The sequence below is a fragment of the Theropithecus gelada genome, chromosome 1 (genome assembly GCF_003255815.1).
Source record: "Theropithecus gelada isolate Dixy chromosome 1, Tgel_1.0, whole genome shotgun sequence".
NCBI classification, from domain to species: domain Eukaryota; kingdom Metazoa; phylum Chordata; class Mammalia; order Primates; family Cercopithecidae; genus Theropithecus; species Theropithecus gelada.
Genome location: NC_037668.1, coordinates 214,410,106 through 214,430,544, shown reverse-complemented (window position 1 = coordinate 214,430,544; position 20,439 = coordinate 214,410,106).

The window sequence follows — 20,439 nt, the reverse complement described above, 5'->3', positions numbered from 1 at the left end:
CACAACTAGTGTCACCTACATCTTTTCACTTAATCCTCACAATAACCTTCAGGAGAAGACTCTGTTACTATCCTTACTTCAGAGATAAGGAAAATAGTATTAGGATGGCTAGGTAACTTGCAAAAAGTTAATACCTAGTAAGAACAGGCAGAGCCGGAAATCAAAATCAAACTCTCTTAACCTCCAAAATCTACTGCCTCACAGAAGACAATGAAGAAAGAAATGTGTGTTAGTCCGTTTTCACGTGGCTGATACAGGCATACCCGAGACTGGGTAATTTATAAAGAAAAAGAGGTTTAATGGACTCACAGTTCCACGTGGCTGGGGAGGCCTCACAGTCATGGCAGAAGGCAAAAGGCACATCTTACATGGTGGCAGACAAGAGAGAATGAGAGCCAAGTGAAAGGACTTTCCTGTTTTAAAACCGTCAGACCCTTTTTTCAGGTGGCCAGGAAGATGGCAGACATTCAGACAGTGGGTGCCTACTAAAGCTGCCAACCATCTTTCTAAACAAGAAGAGGGACCCTGCTGGCAGAAACTAGCCAGGAGAAGCCCCCGTGGTACTATAAGAACATTGGTCTGGGCTTCAAGAGGCTATTGAGGGCACCTACATTGACAAGAAATGCCCCTTCACTGGGAATGTCTCCATTCGAGGGCAGGTCTTCTCTGGTGTGGTGACCAAGACGAAGATGCAGAGGATCATTGTCATCTGCCGAGACTGCACTACATCTGCAAGTACAACCGCTTCAAGAAGGGCTGCAAGAACATGTCTGTACAGCTGTCCCCCTGCTTCAGGGATGTCCAGATCAGTGACATCATCACAGTGGGCGAGTGCCAGCCCCTGAGCAAGATGGTGTGCTTCAATGTGCTCAAGGTCACCAAGGCCGCCAGCACCAAGAAGCTGTTCAGGAGCTCTGATGCTGGACGTCAGCCTGCTCCCCACAATGAAATAAAGCTATTTTCTGATTCCCGGGCCAAAAAAAAAAAAAAAAAAATCAGATCTCATGAGACTTACTCACTACCATGAGAACAGTATGGGGGAAACCGCCCCCATGATTCAATTATCTCCCACTGGGGCCCTCCTATAACACGAGGGTATTAGGTGAGCTATAATTCAAGATGAGATTTGGGTGGGGACACAGCCAAACCATATCAAAGTGATACACTGTTTAATTTAATCCTTTGTAGTAATAGATCACCTGTTTAGAATGAATGCATTAGAGCAGCAGAATCTTTTACCTCCAGTCATTAAGAATTCAGACAGAGATGGCTGTGTTTATAGCTACTGGAGACTTAATGAGGGAGAGAGTCCAGCAAACGGAATCGTTGGGGAAATCTGGCATCTTCGAGGCAATCTGTAAGACAGAGAAAGTTCATTAATAAGCCACATATGGCCACCCTTGCCACATCAGGGAGGCACATGTGTGGTACAGGCGGCTGTGATAGCAGCCGTGGGGCCTGGAGAATTCCAGTCCCAGGTTTTATGAGGAGTTGGTGGAGACTTGGAGCAAGCACACAGTAGCAAGCAGTCCTCTTGGGACAGCCCCACCCTTTTGCGTCGTTGTGGTATTTTTCAGTTTCTGTTGTAAAACTGCCTATATCTCTGCCTTTCAGTCCCAGGGAAATAACAGCACTATTTAATAAAGCATCCAATCACCAGAAGCTGTAAGAATCATTCTCATATACAAAGAGGCATGCAGATTTAGAATGACATGCAGAAGTGGTGCTGAGGAATGGGGGCAGGGTGGGGGGAAGTAGATACGAATGTTGGGTTAGAACTCAGCAGAATCCCTTACCACTCATTAACTATCTAAACCTAAGCAAGTGGTCAGCACGGTGGCTCACACCTGTCATCCCAGCACTTTGGGAGGCCAAGGCAGGCAGATCGTCTGAGGTCAGGAGTTCAAGACCAGCTTGGCCAACATGGTGAAACCCTGTCTCTACCAAAAATACAAACATTTGGTTGTGGTGGCGTGTGCCTGTAATCCCAGCTACTCGGGAGGCTGAGGTAAGAGAATCGCTTGAGCCCAGGAGGTGGAGTTTGCAGTGAGCCAAGATCGTGCCATTGCACTCCAGCCTGGGCGACAGAGCAAGACTCTGTCTCAGAAAAACAAAACAAACAAACAAAAAAACAAACAACCAAACTAACTAAACCTAAGCAAATCTGGGTTTCACCACTCTGAGTTTCTGAGTTTTTCCTCCAATGGAAACTTTTCTCTTAGTCCTTTAACATGCCTCAAAATTTGCCTTCTTAAAGAATAAAATATAAACAGGGTGCCTTTTTTTTTGTCAAAAGCACCTGTCAGGTCACCAGGTGTGGTGACTCTCGCCTGTAATCCTAGCACTTTGGGAGGCCAAGTCAGGTGGATCACTTTAGGTCGAGAGCTTGAGACCAGCCTGGCCAACATGGTGAAAGCCCATCTCTACTAAAAATACAAAATTTAGCCAGGCATGATGGTGGGTGCCTGTAATCCCAGCAACTCAGGAGGCTGAGGCAGGAGAATCACTTGAACCTGGGAGGCAGAGGCTGCAGTGAGCCAAGATCGTTCCATTGCACTCCAGCCTGGGCAACAGAGTGAGATTCCGTCTCAAAAAAAAAAAAAAAAAGAAGAAGAAGAAGAAATCCTCACCCCCAGTACCCAGAATATGACCATATTGGGGGATTTGGTCTTTAAAGAGGTAATGAGGTTACAATGAGGTCACTAGGGTTCTAATCCAATATGACTGATGTCTTTACATGAAAAGGAGATTAGAACACCGGCAGATACAGAAGAAAAGACCATGTGAGGACGCAGGGAGCAGATGGCCATCTCCAAGCCCAGGAGAGAGGCCTCCGAAGGAACCAACCGTGCTGACACCGTTATCTCGGATTTTAGCCTCCAGAACTGTGAAAAAGTACATTTCTGTTGCTGAAGCCACTCAGCTGTGGTATTTTGTTATGGCAGCCCCAGCAAACTAATACAACTAATACAACAACTCACCAAATTAAGTTTTATCTTATACAACACCAAATTAAGAAATTGGTGCTTAAAGCCGGGTGCAGTGGCTCATGCCCAGCACTTTGGGAGGCTGAGGCAGGTGGATCACGAGGTCAGGAGTTCAAGACCAGCCTGGCCAACATACTAAAACTGCATCTCTACTAAAAATACAAAAATTAGCCGGGAGTGGTGGCGGACACCTGTAATCCCAGCTACTCAGGAGGTTGAGGCAGGAGAATTGCTTGACCTGGGAGGCAGAGGTAGCAGTGAGCCGAGATCATGCCACTGCACTCCAGCCTGGGAGACAGAGCAAGACTATGTCTCAAAAAAAGAAAAGAAATTGATGCTTAACCAGGGATGCTTGCTCAAAAAGGCATGGAGCAAAATTGACAAGAGCAACAACTCCTCAGTCTGTTGCAAGGTGCCAAGTACTGTGCTGAGCACTCAGCGTGGATTGAATCATTTCACCCTCATAGTAAATCCTACAGACAGTATTGTTATTCTCATTTTATAAATGAGAAAACAGAGAATCAAAGAGCTTGTGGCACTTGCTTGGAAACACACAGCTAATCAGTGGCAGAGCTGAGATTGAAATCTATAAGCTGGGGCTGGCCGCAGTGGCTCATGTCTGCAATCCCAGCACTTTGGGAGGCCGAGGCGGGTGGATCACCTGAGGTCAGGAGTTCAAGACCAGCCTGGCCAACATGGTGAAACCCCGTCTCTACTAAAAATACAAAACATTAGCTGGGCATGGTGGTGGGTGCCTGTAATCACAACTACTCGGGAGGCTGAGGAAGGAGAGTCGCTTGAACCTGGGAGGCAGAGGTTGCAGTGAGCTGAGATTGTGCCATTGCACTCCAACCTGGGCAACAAGAGCAAAGCTCCAGCTCAAACAAGCAAAAAACAACAACAAAGAAATCCACAGACTGTGCTCCTAATCCTTAGGAGATTCTATGGATTCTTCAAGAAAAGGGATGCAACCTTTGCAAAAGGACAGTCTACCCCCAGTGCTTCTCTTCCTTCTTACTCTTCATTTCTTACCTTTTCAACTTGCTTTTTCATCTTCCCACATTACTAAAAGTGCTCTCTCATGGGTCACATGTAACCTCTGAATTCCAAAACACTGAATAGGTCAACTGGCATTTGGTGTCCATTCTTTCCCCTTCTACATCCCCCTAAATCAGTATTTCAAGGGATGAAAGGATACAAACTGGAATTTCCAGGATCCTTTATCATTAAAGTTCTAGATACAGTTTAGGAAATTCTGCCTCTGATTTTTTGTCTTTATCTTATTTGTTGGGTTTACTTTTTCCTTCCAACCCTTAAACGTTATCACCCAAGTCTCTGGCTTCGATTCCCTTCTTTTTTCCCACATGTTGTCTTTCTTGAGTTCATCTCCCAGGATATCATGCACAAATTTTAAGTAGGTAGCTCTCAGTGTCACCCAAGCCCCTGACTCACATGTTTTATATCTGCTGGGACCTCTTCTGTCTGCCCTGCTGTCACCTGAGACCCAGCAGAATTCCACACCTACCTCCGCCCACTCCATCTCGACCCTCTCGCCAATGCTGCTCTTCCCGTCTTCTCCCATTTCTCCCGTTTCCAGTACCACCATTCAGTCCCATCGCGGGCACCCAAGGTCTTCTGGGTCCCATTTCTTTTATTTCCTCTATCCAAACCATGCCACAGATCTCCTTTATTTCTCCCCTTTTCCAATTCTACTCTTCTATTGACACAGCCTAGGTTCTTATTGATTTACCTAGGAATCTAATGTGTTATCCTTTCTCTATAATTTCTTTTTTTAAAAAATTCATTTAACAAACTTTTCTGGCATACCCATCATATACAAGGCACTGGAGAAGCAAACATAAAACATATAAGGTCATTGTCTAAAAGCGTTCATATTGGAGTATGGGAGACAGGCACGTGCATCTATGTGAAATACCCGTGGACGTGTGTATATTTAACTGCAATAGGAAATAAATCGACGTAACAGTGATCTGAGCAAACTGCCTTGGGACAAACTAGAGAGGAGGAATCAATTCAGTCTTTGATGACAGAAAGGGATTAACAGAGGAAATGATATTTGAACAGGGCGTTGTTGAATGAAGAGGATTTAGACAGGTGAAAAATTGGAAGGAGGGCATCCCTAGGCTGAGAGGAGAGGATGAGGACAGTGCGGAAGCCATGTGAGTGCCCGTTTGAGAGGAGGTCAAATTGTTTGGAGGAGCTAGAGAACAGATGTGTGTGTGTGGTCAGGATGTGTCAGGAAAGAAGGCTGGCAAAGTGAATTAGAGTCATGTTGAGAAGAGCTCTGACTATAATGTTACAGAAATTTATACCTTGTCTTGTAGGCAATGAGATATTCATTCAAAATTTTAAGCCACAGCCATGACATTTTTATATTTGTTTTTTGAACAACCTGTCAGAAAGCTTTGTGGAGAATAAACGAGAGCTATGGTTTTCTACCTGCATTCCAACAATTCCGAATAGAGTCATGGACACCAACAATTAGATATAAATTTAAGTCGTGTATGTGACTGTGCATTTCTCTGAAGAAAGAGTCTGGGCTGACACTGTCCAACAAAACTATAATGTGAGCCACACACGTAGTTTAAAACTTTCTGGTAGCTACTTAAAAAATAAAAGGAAACAGCTGGGCGTGGTGGCTCATGCCTGTAATCCCAACACTTTGGGAGGCCAAGGTGGGTGAATCACTTCAGGCTAGGAGTTCTAGACGAGCCTGACCAACATGGTGAAACCCCATCTCTACTAAAAATACAAAAATTACCCAGGCATGGTGGCGGGCGCCTATAGTCCCAGCTACTCTGGAGGCCGAGGCAGGAGAATCGCTTGAACCCAGGAGGCAGACGATACAGTGAGCAGAGATCGTGCCACTGCACTCCAGCCTGGGCAACAGAGTGAGACTCTGTCTCAAAAAAGAAAAAAAAGGAAACAGATGAAATAAATTTTAATAATATTTAAATAATTTCTTTAACCCAATATATTCAAAACATTATCATTTCAACATGCAATCAACATTTTAAAAATTAATAGATGCATTTTACATTCCCTTTTTATCCCCTCGTATATGGTCTTTGAAATCAGCTGTGCGTCTTACGCTTACAGCACATCTCAATTTGGACCCGCCACAATTCAAGTGCCCTAGAGCCACGTGTGGCTAGTGGCTAACATATTGGACAGTGCAGGTCTATACATTTTGTTTGTTTGTAGAAATGGGGTCTCCCTATGTTGCTCAGGCTGGTCACAGACTCCTGGGCTCAACCTATCTTCCCACCTTGGCGTCCCAAATTGCTGGGACCTACAGGTGAGAGCAACCACGCTCAGCCGAGGTCTATACTTTTTTTTTTTTAGATGGAGTTTTCACTCTTATTGTCCAGGCTGGAGTGCAGTGGTGTAATCTCAGCTCACTGCAACCTCCGCCTTCTGGGTTCAAGCAATTCTCCTGCCTCAGTCTCCTGAGTAACTGGGATTGCAGGCGCGCCACCATGCTTGGCTAATTTTTTGTATTTTTAGTAGAGACAGGGTTTTGCGATGTTGGCCAGGCTGGTCAGGAACCCCTGACCTCAGGTGATCTGCCCACCTCGGCCTCCTAAAGTGCTGGGATTACAGGAGTGAGCCACCACGCCGCGCCGAGGTCTATAGATTTTAAAAGATTCTCAAACGGGTTCATGGTCCACCAAAAGATAAAGAACTACTGAAACAAGGGAGAGACGCTTATCTGCTACTCTGCTACCTCATCCTTCTGTTCTCCAACCAAAGAGCCTCCTGGAGGTCTTCCGGCTTGCTTGGGCCTCTCTCCATTGGTTGCTTCTGATGCCACCCAGTACTGGGATTGGCCCTCGAGCGCCTGCTGGAGCCTCCTGTGCCTAATACTTACCCTCAGCCCTGTCAGCTTCATACTAACAGGATAAGAACAACTGCAAGAGGGTGCTTCATTTCCTAAGTCCCCCCAGGACTAAGCACGGGTTCAACTGCAGTATCTGCTCGGGGCCTGTTCTGAGGGATGCTAAACAGTTCCCAACTTCATTGCTTTCCCTCAGACTACTCTGACTCTCGCAGCTCTGATCATTTTTTTCTCTTTAGCAAGAAAAACATCCTCTTGCATGTTCATGCATTATTCCAGCTCTGTTGTTTGTGGCTAGGGTGACTGTCTCTGAGGCCAGGTTTACGCCTGTTGTCCCAGCATAATTATTAATGGTGCCTCCTTTCACAATCAAAAGTGTTCTGGTTTGGAAGACAAATGAAGATCTATTTTGAAACTCAAAAGCTGGGCTCTGAATAAATTCTTTCTCTCCTCTTCCTGTTGTTACAACTCTACCCGAAAGCAGGGGTGGCTCTTACGGAATGAGTGTGAGAAAGAGAGCACGCTGACTACATGTTCAAAATATTCCCTTATCCCCCAAAACCAGAACGTTGCCTTATGATAATTCACAAATATCCATTATATGAAACCAAGAGCCCACTCTATACTTAATGGGGGAAACACTATTTAGTGGTCATGAGTCATTACGGTTAAACCGGGAGGAAAACAGTCAAAGCTGCTTACCAATGTCACAGTCCTAAGAAGACGTGAAAGTCCTCATAGCCAGTAGGATCAGGATCAGTATTTGATTAGATAAGGGCTGATTAAAGCAGGGAAATTGTATCGATCTATATATATATATATATGTATAAAATAATCTACTATATATAATCTAGGACACATATAAAAATCTAATCAACTATAAATCAGTGGCTAAGTGTTATTCAGGATGCAACACTATTACCTTATACTAAGTAACAAAACACATTTCACTTAAGTTAAATTCATTCAAGTTTTTTTTTTTTTTTTTTTTTTTTTTGAGATGGAGTTTTGCTCTTGTCACCCAGGCTGGAGTGCAATGGCATGATCTCGGCTCACTGCAACCTCCGCCTCCCAGGTTCAAGTGATTCTCCTGCCTCAGCCTCCTGAGTAGCTGGGATTACAAGCATGTGCCACCACGCCCGAATAATTTTTTGTATTTTTAGTAGAGACAGGGTTTCACCATGTTGGCCTGGCTGGTCTCGAACTCCTGACCTCAGGCGATCCACCCACCTTGGCGTTCCAAAGTGCTGGGATGACAGGCGTGAGACACTGCACCTGGCCAGATTCATTCAATGTTTTACTAACTATTACTTAAAATCTACTTTAATAAATTACTTTTATTAAATTAAAATGTTAAATGCTATAATTAAAGTAATAAATAGAAGAAAATATAGGCCCAAATTGACTTCAACCCTGGATGAGAAATTCATTGCAAATAGTAAAATAATAAAATAAACAACAAAGAAAAATATTGATATATTGACAACATATGCTTTAAAACCTGAATGCTATCTTTTCATTTCAGCATAGGTAAATGCATAGAGAAGCAATATGCTGGGAAAATAAAATACATGTGGCAAAAGGTTAATATGATGATTTAAAGAGCTGTTGCATGGCCAGGAGTGGTGGCTCAGGCCTGTAATCCCAGCACTTGGGGAGGCCAAGGTGGGCGGATCGCTTAAGCCCAGGAGTTTGAGACTAGCCTGGCAACATAATGAGACCTTGTTTCTAAAAAACATAAAAATATTAGCTGGACATGGGGGCATGCACCTAGAGCCCCAGCTACTCAGAGTCTGAGTGGTAGGACTGCTTGAACCCAGGAGCTCTGGGCTGCAGTGAGCCATGATCGCACCACTGCTCTCTAGCCTGGGCGATAGAGCGAGACTCTGTCTCAGAAAAAAAGAGCCGCTGCATAGAGTCGGGAAAAACACTAAGCTCTTAAAAGTTAAAGGAGTAGAGCATACACAAATAAACAGTAAGCAAGCAGTTTGCAGAGCAGCAAACAGATGGCTAAGATAAACTTTGCAGAAAATGCTCCAAGGATGTGGATGCAAACAGCTCACTTGAGGCAGCTTGCCCAGGGTCTTCCCTTGGGGTGTCAGCGTGTGCGTCTGAACTCAGCATCCACACTGTCACTCCTGCAGGATGGAAGAGTGGATGGCAAGAGGAATCCATAAGCAAATCTACTGGTAAAACACAACCACTGTTTTTCTTTTAAACACACACATGTAATTGTCAAGTCACTCTCATTAAAACAACTATGACAAACACAACAACAAACCCTAACTTGGGCGAATGAGGAAACCTTCCATTTCAACGAACGATACTAGTGGGCGTCTCATACATGATGGGATGGCAATGTGGGAAAATACATTTTCAAGCAATTTGAATCTGTGCGTGAATAGTCTTTAATCACGCTATGCACTATACAGACATCCCTCGAGTTTATTACACATTTCTGAAAACCCACTCAAAAGCCAGACATATGAAGACTGACCCCTTGGAAAATAAATATTAAGGGCAATTGTTCTCAAATTTTAAAGTGGCTAAGGTCCCTCTGAGAGATTTGTTTAAATACCATTTCTGGTTCCAATCCTTATCCCTGTTGAGGCAGAGGAATTTACATTCTTGGAAAGCACCCCGGGTAATCCTGAGGCAGACAGGCTACAGGGCACCATGCTAATAAATAGTTCTGAGAGGACGTTTCTATTACCGTGTAGCTAAAATCATGTAACATCCCTAAATTACACCTCACTTTTTAGATACATTTTTTACAGTGTATTTTCGGCATTTCACGCATCTCCTGATTTTAGTTTTTATTATTAAGCACATAGTCAAAGAACTGAAATATCGTAAAGATCAGAATGAGGGGTAAAAATTGCTGGTAGACATAATGCTTAAGGAATAATTGGTTAATTTGTGTCTTAGGGACTCCACCTGGCACTTTGGCTGTATCTAATAATTTCTTTTATCTACCTTGTTTTCTTTTTTCACCTAGAATATATCTTTTGTGTGAGAATGATTTTCCTTCATCTAAACCTGTTATATTGTGAGATTATTTTATTTGGAGGAAATCCCAAAAGATTGCAAACTTTAGGTTAGCCAATCCTGTGTAGATTGTAATACGATATAATATGTTTCTTTAACATCATAAGAGTTTTGCATGGTTTGTGGGTTATATCTCCAGTTTCATCAACAGTTGAACAGAAGGCTTGAGGTGCTCCATGACAGCATTTGACCTTGAAATTCAGCAGACGTCTGCATTGTCACAGTTCTTTTTTTTTTTATTTCTTATTTTTTATTTTATTTTTTTGAGACAGAGATTTGCTTTTGTTGCCCAGGCTGGAGCCCAATGGCGCGATCTAGGCTCACCACAACCTCCGCCTCCCGGGTTCGAGAGATTCTCTGGCCTCAGCCTCCCAAGTAGCTGGGGTCACAGGCATGTGCCACCATCCCCGGCTAATTTTGTATTTTTTAGTAAAGACAGGGTTTTTCCATGTTGGCCAGGCTGGTCTCAAACTCCCGACCTCAGGTGATCCACCTGCCTCGGCCTTTGAAAGTGCTGAGATTACAGGTGTGAGCCGCCGCACCTGGCCCACAGTTCTTATATCATGTCTTATATCATATTGAGTCTCACAACAACACTTTATAGGTGAAGAAACTGAGCCTTGTTCAACCAGTACATTGAAGAACAGCAGCATATTTTGTAAAAGAAATGCATTCCAAGACCGGGCGCGGTGGCTCACGCCTGTAATCCCAGCACTTTGGGAGGCTGAGGCGGGCAGATCGTGAGGTCAGGAGTTTGAGACCAGCCTGACCAACATAGTGAAACCCCGTCTCTACTAAAAATACAAAAATTAGCCTGGTGTGGTGGAGCGTGCCTATAATCCCAGCTACTCAGTAGACTGAGTAAGGAGAATCGCTTGAACTTGGGAGGCGGAGGTTGCAGTGAGCTGAGCCACTGCACTCCAGCCTGGGCAACAGAGTGAGACTCCGTCTCAAAAAAAAAAAAAAGAAGCATCCCTATCCGAGCAGAGGCAAGCTAGTTAAAGAAACAACTAGTGGATCTGAGGTTTCTGTATGACTCAAAGATGAAGGTATGGGATCAGATATGAATGAGTGGGTGGGGCATGGTGGCTCATGCCTGTAATCCCAGCACTTTGAGAGGCTGAGTTGAGAGGATCACTTGAGCCCAGGAGTTGAAGAGCAGTTTGGGCAACGTGGCAAAACCCATCTCTACTAAAAATACAAAAAGGCTTGGTGGTGCATCCCTATAGACTCAGCTACTCTGGGGGCTGACGTGGCAGAATCACCTGACTCCAGGAAGTTGAGGCATGATCCTGCCACTGCACTCCAATGGACATGAGACCTTGTCTCAAAAAAAAAAAAAAAGAAAAAAAGAAAAAAAAGAAGAGAGATGAGTGAGTGAAAGGAGCTCATTGGATTGGAAAAGGCCTTGGGAAAAGCCAGGGAGATGTGGTGACAGTGTATCAGTTACTGCTTGTTACAGGTCAAATTATGTTCCCCCGGACATGTTGAGGTTCTAACCCCTGGGTTCTGTGCATGTGAACTTATTTAGAAATAGGGTCTTTGCAGATGTAATCAGGTTAAAATGAGGTCAGTAGAGTGAACCCTAATCTAATAAGATTGGAGTCCTTGTAAGAAGAGGAGGAGACAGAAACACACAGAGAGGAGAGTACCATGTGACCACAGAGACAGAGATGGAAATGCTGCAGCTGCAAGACAAGGATGCCAAGGATTGGCAGCCACCACCCAAAGCCAGGAGGAGGCAAGGGAAGATTCCCCTAAGATTTCAGAGGGAGCACTGCCCCACCAACCTCTTGATTATGAGCTTCTAGCCTCTGGAACTCTGTGAGAAGAAATTTCTGTTGTTTTAAGACACTCTGTTTGTGATATGTATTTTGTCATGTCAGTGCCAGGAAATTCATATACTAAAGAAAGTAAAATAGGCCAAAGGAAGCTAGATCATGAAACCTGTCCCTGGAACTGTCTTAGTGTGGCTGGTATTCAACATCTGATGGCAGCTGGTAGACATAACATTTAGGAAATAACTCATTAATTTGTGTCTTAAGGACTCCACCTGGCACATGAGATCACGGCCTTTCACGTGGTATATTGGGATACTAAGGCAGGCAGAGTTGGATGCTAGTATTAGGTTTATGTAATACCAAGTATTTTTAAATGAAGTAATGCCAAAAGACAGGACATAATGAAGAGAGATCGCTAAGGCCTGAAATAGATAGGAAAGTCTACATGGGAATGAGGTGAAGCTTAGAAAATCTCTAGAATGTTTTCTTCTGGTTGAACAAGGTGAGGAGTGGTGCAACCGTTGAGAATTACAAAGGATCAAGGTGCTCAGGCTTATACAATGTGATTTGTATGAAGACTTTAGGGTCTCACACCAAGCTTGACTCTGTTTTGCATCCTTTAAAAGTGATTTCTAATAAATACATACATATACATATACATACACATAGATAAATAAATAAATATTAAAAGGCAGAGGCCAGGTGCGGTGGCTCACACCTGTAATCCCAGGGATTTGGGAGGCCAAGGCGGGTGGATCACCTGAGGTTGGGAGTTCGGGACCAGCCTGCCCAACATGGTGAAACCCTGTCTCTACTAAAAGTACAAAAATTACCCAGGCATGGTTGCATATGCCTGTAATTCCAGCTACCTGGGAGGCTGAGGTAGGAGAATCACTTGAACCTGGGAGGCGGAGGTTGCAGTGAGCAGAGATCATGCCACTGCACTCCAGCCTGGGCAACAAGAGTGAAACTCTGTCTCAAAAAATAAATAAATAAAATAAAATAAAAGGCCTGGCGCGGTGGCACACGCCTGTAATCCCAGCATTTTGGGAGGCTGAGGCAGGCGAATTGCCTGATGTCAGGAGTTCTAGAGCAGTCTGGCCAACATGGTGAAACCCTGCCTCTACTAAAAATACAAAAATTAGCTGGGCGTGGTGGTGCACGCCTGTAATTCCCAGCTACTAGGGAGACTGAGGCTGGAGAATCGTTTGAACCCAGGAGGCGAGGTTGCAGTGAGTGGAGATCACGCCATTGCACTCTAGCCTGAACAACAAGAGCGAAACTCCATCTCAAATAAAATAAAAGTTAAATTAAAGAGTCTTCTTGATAATATGAAACCAAAGAATAGACTGACTTCAGAGCTATTCACAAGGACATCAGGTGCTTCTACTAGCTTTGATTTATTTACCCACCCAAGGTCTAATTCTACTGCCTGAGTCAGAGATCAATGTTACCTATCAATTTAGTTCACTTTATTAACTCCTAATATCCTGACACTTGGGTAAAGAAGTTCAATCGATATTTTCTTGCAGTGAACCATGTGCATTTCTTCAATATTCATGAATTCCTGAATTCATGAGCCTACAGTACAGAATCTCGTTGTTACTAAATCCCCATGGATATGTAACTGCACCACGCTGGCGGTGTAATGACTCTTGATGAGAAAGTCCTCACAAAGGCACCAGCTGGGGAGGAGCCCCTCACCATTGCTTTTCTAACAGGACAGCCGTGCAGTCCTCACGGGGCGGAGCTCGTTCTGAGGCCGGCCAGCTGTCTCCCTGTCACTGGTCCCGTAGGGAGATATGTCGCTTTCGGAAGTGCATGCAGGGCAGCCTAAGATTCACATTCATACAAGACAGAGGTCAAATGCTGTTCCGTACTAACTTTGGTTCCCTTCCAAATATATCAGGAACGTTTGCTTCGGGTCCTTCCAGACGGCAGGAATGTGTGCGGGGGAGAACAGAAGCTGCAGTGAGGGTGGTTTCATTTTAATTCTGGCTCTGGGCTGGAAACGGGTGACCTGACCTATTTTGTAAATAACCTGACCCAGAGTTTAAGAAATAATGGCACTGTGTATTGCCATGGGTAACAAGAATTAATGAAAAATTAATACGTCCTATTCTTTAAAAGCACAAATGGTGAAAATAATTTCTCCAAGCATTTTAAATTCTTCCTGCTTCTCTAGAAACTGCTTTGAGATGCGATCAGTGGATCTTCTGTAGCATCAGGCAACACGCCTGTCAGTCATGGGCTCCTTCCAGTGTCCCCCACACCTTGTCCTCTGTGGCCACCTGTTGGCAAATGAGATTTGGTCATAGTCACCAAGTGATTCCTGGGTTCTTAAGAACTCTATACTCAGAGAATAGGCACTGGGGTGAAGACAAACTGGGAATGAAAGGAAGCTAGGAGCCAACCCTGAAACGTTTTTTGTTGGCTTTTTGGATGGGAATTTAACAACATAGCATTCATAATTATGCAATATCCAGTATAACTAAGATAAATGTACATGTATCCATTCACAAGCTTGCTTCATCTTATCTGTGCATAAGAGTTCTGGTCTCCAAAATAGTGACTGTAGAAATGCGTAGCATCTGTCAGTTTAGATTGTATTACGCTACAGTCAAGAAATGACCTCAAATCCCTGTGGCTTGTGACAGCTAGGTTTTATCTCTCACCTGTATGACGAATCTGCCTCACATCACCTGACTTTGCTGCACGCCATTCTTATTCAGGGAACCATGGACCTCACTGGTTTTCTGGAAGAGAAAAAAGAGAAGTGGTAGACCACACAGTGGCTTTCAAAGCTTTGTTTTGGAAGCACACACAGAACTTTTGGACATATTCTAATGGCTACAATAAGCCAAATTGCCAAGCCTCAGTCAGGGGAGTAGGCCTATATTATCCTTGCTTAGGAATGGGTCCTGTGGGCAGGGAAGTGAATATTTTGGACAATAATACAATCAACCACCATCAAACATTTAATTCAAACAGTATTTCTATTGGATGAAACAGACTGGGATTCCTTCTTTAGAATTATGTTCTGTGCCAGTTTACAATCCATATAAGGAAGTCATCTTTCCTTCAATAAATCATCAATTGGTTAATTTTTTGTTTGTTTGTTTGTTTGTTTGTTTGTTTTTTGGTGAGACGGAGTCTCACTCTGTCACCCAGGCTGGAGTGCAGTAGTGTGATCTCGGCTTACTGCAACCCCCGCCTCCTGGGTTCAAGCCATTCTCCTGCCTCAGCCTCCCGAGTAGCTGGGACTACAGGCGCCCACCACCACGCCTGGCTAATTTTTGTATTTTTGGTAGAGATGGGATTTCACCATGTTGGCCAGGCTGGTTTCAAACTCCTGACCTCAAGTGATCTACCCACCTTGACCTCCCAAACTGTTGGATTACAAGCATGAGCTACCACACCCAGTAGTTAATTTTTTAATAAATTAATTTATAAATTGTTATTCAACTCACCTTTACTGAGTGCCAGCTCTGTACCCAGAATAGTGGCAAGCACTGGTTAGAAAAAGTTGAATAAGATACAGTTTCTGCCCTTAGAGAACTTAGAGACTCTGCATATATCACATTGCTTTAATTGTACTCTGAAATGGAAATAGCCAGTTTAATCTCCCTGGTGAGGAATAGCTCTGAATGGTTTGGGCTGATTTCTAAAAGCCAAATCAGTATACTACTCTATGGGTGCCCAAAACAATCCCAGAGAGGACACTCCCCCAAACTATCTTGAACACATAGATTCTTCCCTCCACATTCAAACGCTGGCTAGTGAGCTTCAGCAACCTTTGCTATTCCCTTCAGCAGCCTTTGCTATTCCCAGCATGTGAAATGCCTGCTCTATTGAGCTTGGATCCTGAATTTTATAAAGTATTTTCTCCGGGCCAGACATTGTGTAATCCTTCTAAACGAAAATCTAATTTAATCCTCCTAGAACCTACATCGTTGTCAGGTAAACTTTATTTTATATATGCAAAAACTGAAACCCCAGAAAAAAGCAAGGAGGCCAGGCATAGTGGCTCATCCCTGTAATCCTAACACTTTGGGAGGCCAAGGTGGGCGGACTGCCTGAGCTCATAAGATCGAGACCAGCCTGGGCAACACAGTGAAATCCTGTTTCTACTAAAATACAAAAAATTAACTAAGCATGGCAGCGTGCACTTGTAGTACCAGTTACTCAGGAGGCTGAGGCAGGAGAACTGCTTGAATCCGGGAGGTGGAGGTATTAGTGAGCTGAGATCGCGCCACTGCACTCTAGCCTGGGTGACAGAGCGAGACTCCCTCTCCAAAAAACACCACCACCACCACCAACAACAACAACAAAAAAGCAAGGATATCCAAGCAGTAAGTGACTCAGGATTCAACCCAATGTTGACATCGAAGTCCAGGCACCAAACTACGGTGCAATAGTGTTCATCGTCTGAAACTTAGCCTGAGTTTTCAAACTTTTGAAACTTCGTAAATTTTCAAACTTCTTAAATTTTCAAATTTCTTAAATTATGGTACCTGCTTTGATTTTCTATTGGGCTTTTTTCCTCATGTACTCTTCAAGGAGGAGAACGTTGCACAACTGACCTCAAACATTGAGAGATTTGGTGATGGATACACACAGAAACAAGGGAAATAAACACAGTCAGGGCCTGTGGAAGCTCAAAATGATTAAACAACTGGAACTCATCTTTTCTTGCTCATATGCAAGACATACATTAGAGGTCTATTAGATCTTCATAGACATATTCTAACCATGACCATAACTAGTATACTCTCTCTTCACTGATTTTCTGACTTTTTTTTTTTTTTTTTTTTTTTGAGACGGAGTCTCGCTCCGGAGTGCAGTGGTGCAATCTCGGCTCATTGCAACCTCCACCTCCTAGGTTCAAGCAATTCGCTGCGTCAGCCTCCTGAGTAGCTGGGATTACAGGTGTGCACCACCACCAGCTAATTTTTGTATTTTTAGTAGAGAAGAGGCTTCACCATCTTGGCCAGGCTGGTCTTGAACTCTTGACTTTGTGATCCATGGGCGTTGGCCTCCCAAAGTGCTGGGATTACAGATGTGAACCACCGTGCCTGGCTTGATTTTCTGATTCTTTAAGCTTATGTTATTGCTATCAAATGACAAAGTTAGATAGATACAGATAGAGAGATGATAGATAGATAGATAGATAGATAGATAGATAGATAGACAGATAGATAGATAGATAGACAGATAGATAGATAGATACATAGATAGATAGATAGATAGACAGACAGATAGATAACCCTAGTTCAATCTCCTCAAAAGGGGAAATCTGATGGACAGTCAACTCCCATTATCTCTGCATGGGTGGCAGATTGGATCCCTTTGAGTCCAGCATGCTCTCCTAGTCTGATGTCTGTAGGTGTAGGGACAGATGAACGTGATACTTCTACAGCTATCTATAACACTATCTAGGTATCCTTCCTCATCTGGCCTATCGGGTCTGGGAAAGAGCTAAGGAAGTGGCAGGTGCCATGGTGGAGCCATTCTGGCCACTCCTTCAGCTACATTTGTCAATCTGAATCTTAGTTTAACCATCTCCTGCGTTCACCACTTATATGATGTCATCAGCACTTGCAGGTCAAAGGTGGCTCTGCCTTCTCTTCACTCGCGTTTTGCCCTCTTCACCTCTTCCCATCCATATCTCAGAAGTAAGAGTACAGCGCAGAGGCCTTGCTGACATCTAATAAGCATGGGCTAATGAATCAAAAAAAACCACAGCCACCTGCTCCCTGGGTCTTAAGGGAAAATGTAGAGATTGAGCTGAATACGTGGTCATTCCCTGTCCTATTAATCTCCCCAGCTCCTCTGTGGGTTGTGCTCTCTGCTCCACTGGGGTGACACAAACATGACAGATGGCACTCTCATGGACAAGGAGTTTATTCTGCGACACAGTGAGATCTATATATTTTGCTATAAAACTCTTATAAATCACTCATATATTCTGGGTAGAATCACCGTGACACAAGAGAGACAAATGTTATTTAATACATGTGAACAGTTGAAATTTGTGAACCGTAAGAGCATAGAGTCATATATATCAGTGAATCATAAATATAGATTTCATTTTGAGGTTTTCATGTAGACATACAGTATGAATAAACAAAGTTTATGACTTTGTAGAAAATAAAGGTTTCTTGTATGGTGAAGGAATAAATATTTAATAATCAGTAAATTGAAGAATTTACAAACTTCGTGCATCAAAATCATTTTAACAATTTAAAATGTAGACTATGATAATCTAAGAAAGAATTATAGCTATCAAAGGACAAAACAAGCATGTATGGGTTTATCAATAAATCCATAGGTTAAAAGGAAGCTGTTAAGATAAATAAAGAGATAACCAAGGGGAAAACATTAGCATTAGAATGCCGTCCAACCTAGGCTAGAAAGAAAACACATGAATAGGTACAGACAAGATCAAGAATGTGATCTTACGCTTATCACACTGGGAATGCAATGTCAGTCTTCAGCAAACTAGTCATATGGAAATCTTGTATCTTTGTATACTAGAGGAAGAATTATAAGCTCTTCTACTTTTTGTGTTTTTTTTTAACTTTTTTTCTTATTACAAATTATACATATTCATCACAGAACACACAGATATGTCAAAAGAAGGATAAAAGGCCATCTGCGGTCATCTATAGTTCAGAAATATACTTAGATCATAATCATAATCTTTTTAAAAATTTAATGACATACTGTGAAAATTATTCAATAAAATTATAAATTATTCTGTAATATATTAAAAGCCCATAATAGCTTCAAAGATGATTTCGAGCTGAAGTAAACCCTAGGTTACTTAATCTTACCTTTATAACAATCCCTTTATAATCTCCCCAAATAATTGAGAGTCCTTTTCTTGACCACTTCATTGACCTGAATCAAAATCTCCAAATCATCAATTTGCCAGAAAATTCTTTCAGTTTCCGAAAGCTTTAACTTTGAGAAGCCTTTCACTATCCTGAGTTTTGCCCACCCTTATTTTCTCTCCAGAACAGCACTGGGTTTCGGGTCCACTTCAACTTATTCCCATCCTCTGGCATCATAACTACGACTACATCAGGGTGACTTTACTATACAAGCGTTTTCAATCTGTAAAATTAGCCTAGTAGGATTTATCCTACATTCCTCATAGAGTTGTTTAAAAAATCAAGAAAGAAAATGTTTATAAAAATGACAATACATTTGAAGCCTTATATGAATAATACACATATTTCCTCTTTTACCTTTACTGTTTGAAAACGTTATCATTTTCACCTCAGTTCCTGCTCCAAGATGCCTAATTCTCTCTTGCATTTCTTATAAATTATAATATTCAGAATCATCATCTTATCAACTCCTTTGGATACATGCCAATTTGTGAATGTCTCCTGTAAAAAGTGCCACGTTGAACTAAGCAGGATGATCCTGATGTGGCTGAATAAGTGGAAAATAAAATGATGGTTCTGTCACGAATCTGCCTGGCTGTCCGCTAGTGTGCATGCTGAGATGCAAGAGTTTTTATTATTACCAACGTCTAGGTCATTTATAAAGGATTTAAGAAATGTCTTTGAAAAACTCTTCTAAAGGTAGTAAAATGACCAAAAGACTAAATGTAGAAGAATAAACACTGATGATTTATTTTCCCTTAACCACACAACTGGTTGGGTATAGGAGATGTCCTTTAAATCATCCAGTTTTGCTCTTCCTTAACTGAAGGACAGAGGGCTTGAATTATTATCTAAAATGAAGTTTAAGATATATCTGTGACTTTAAGTCATCCACGATTTCACTTACACTGTCTTTTCAGTGATATGAAGAGCTGTAATGAGCCCTGAAAATAACAAGCAGAAAATGTAATGGTTTTATCAGTCACTGTTTCTCTCTTTTCTAGAAAGGCAATTCTAAGGCAAATTATTGGTAACTTATCTGAAAATATCATGACCTGTTCTGAAATAACATAAATGACTATTTACCACGTTGGACAGATGATTTCATGAATTGTTAGCTCTTCTGTGAAAAGGCAGGCAGGAATGAGAGTCAGCTGTGTTAACCCTTTGCTTTCCTTTGAGTAGAAGAGTTGGTATGAATAAATGGGGCAGTCATCCACTCTCCCAGCTCTAGTTGCTGTCTGCCTTCAGCAAGTCACTTTATCATTCCTCCACTCTGTTTCTCCATCTGGAAAATCTGGAATATCATGCCTATAACTCCTTTTTTTCTAAGACTGTCAAGATCTTCAGAAGAACTACACTCTACACATTCGAAGATTTATGACAGTATTTTTTTTTTAGCTGCCTACCTAAAGAAAGGGAATGAACTGGAGTTGTTAAAGTAATAAGGATATGCCAGTTGAGGTTAGACTGTGGTTAGCAGGAACCAACAGCTAAATGTGGTTTTGTTTTGTATTTCCTTTGTCAATTTCAGCTGATTTCAGGCTGACCCATTCTGAAAATAAGGCTGCATTTCACAATTCCTGGAATGTGCCCACGTAAGAAAAGAAGGCAGGTAGTCTGTTTGGTGATAATATATTTCAAGAGCTAATTGTTATTTCCTGTGAATTTGCAACACAACGTTCTGTGAGTTGAGTTGGAACTAGAATATCAAATACCAAATAGTATACAAGAGGAATAACACTACAAAAAAAATTTCAAGTCAAAAATCAAAACAGAGCTCAGAGATTTCAGAAGCAATGGCTTCCTGTCAAGAATAACTGTCATTAAAATTTCCATAAGCACCAGTGAAATTGATTTTGGGGAAA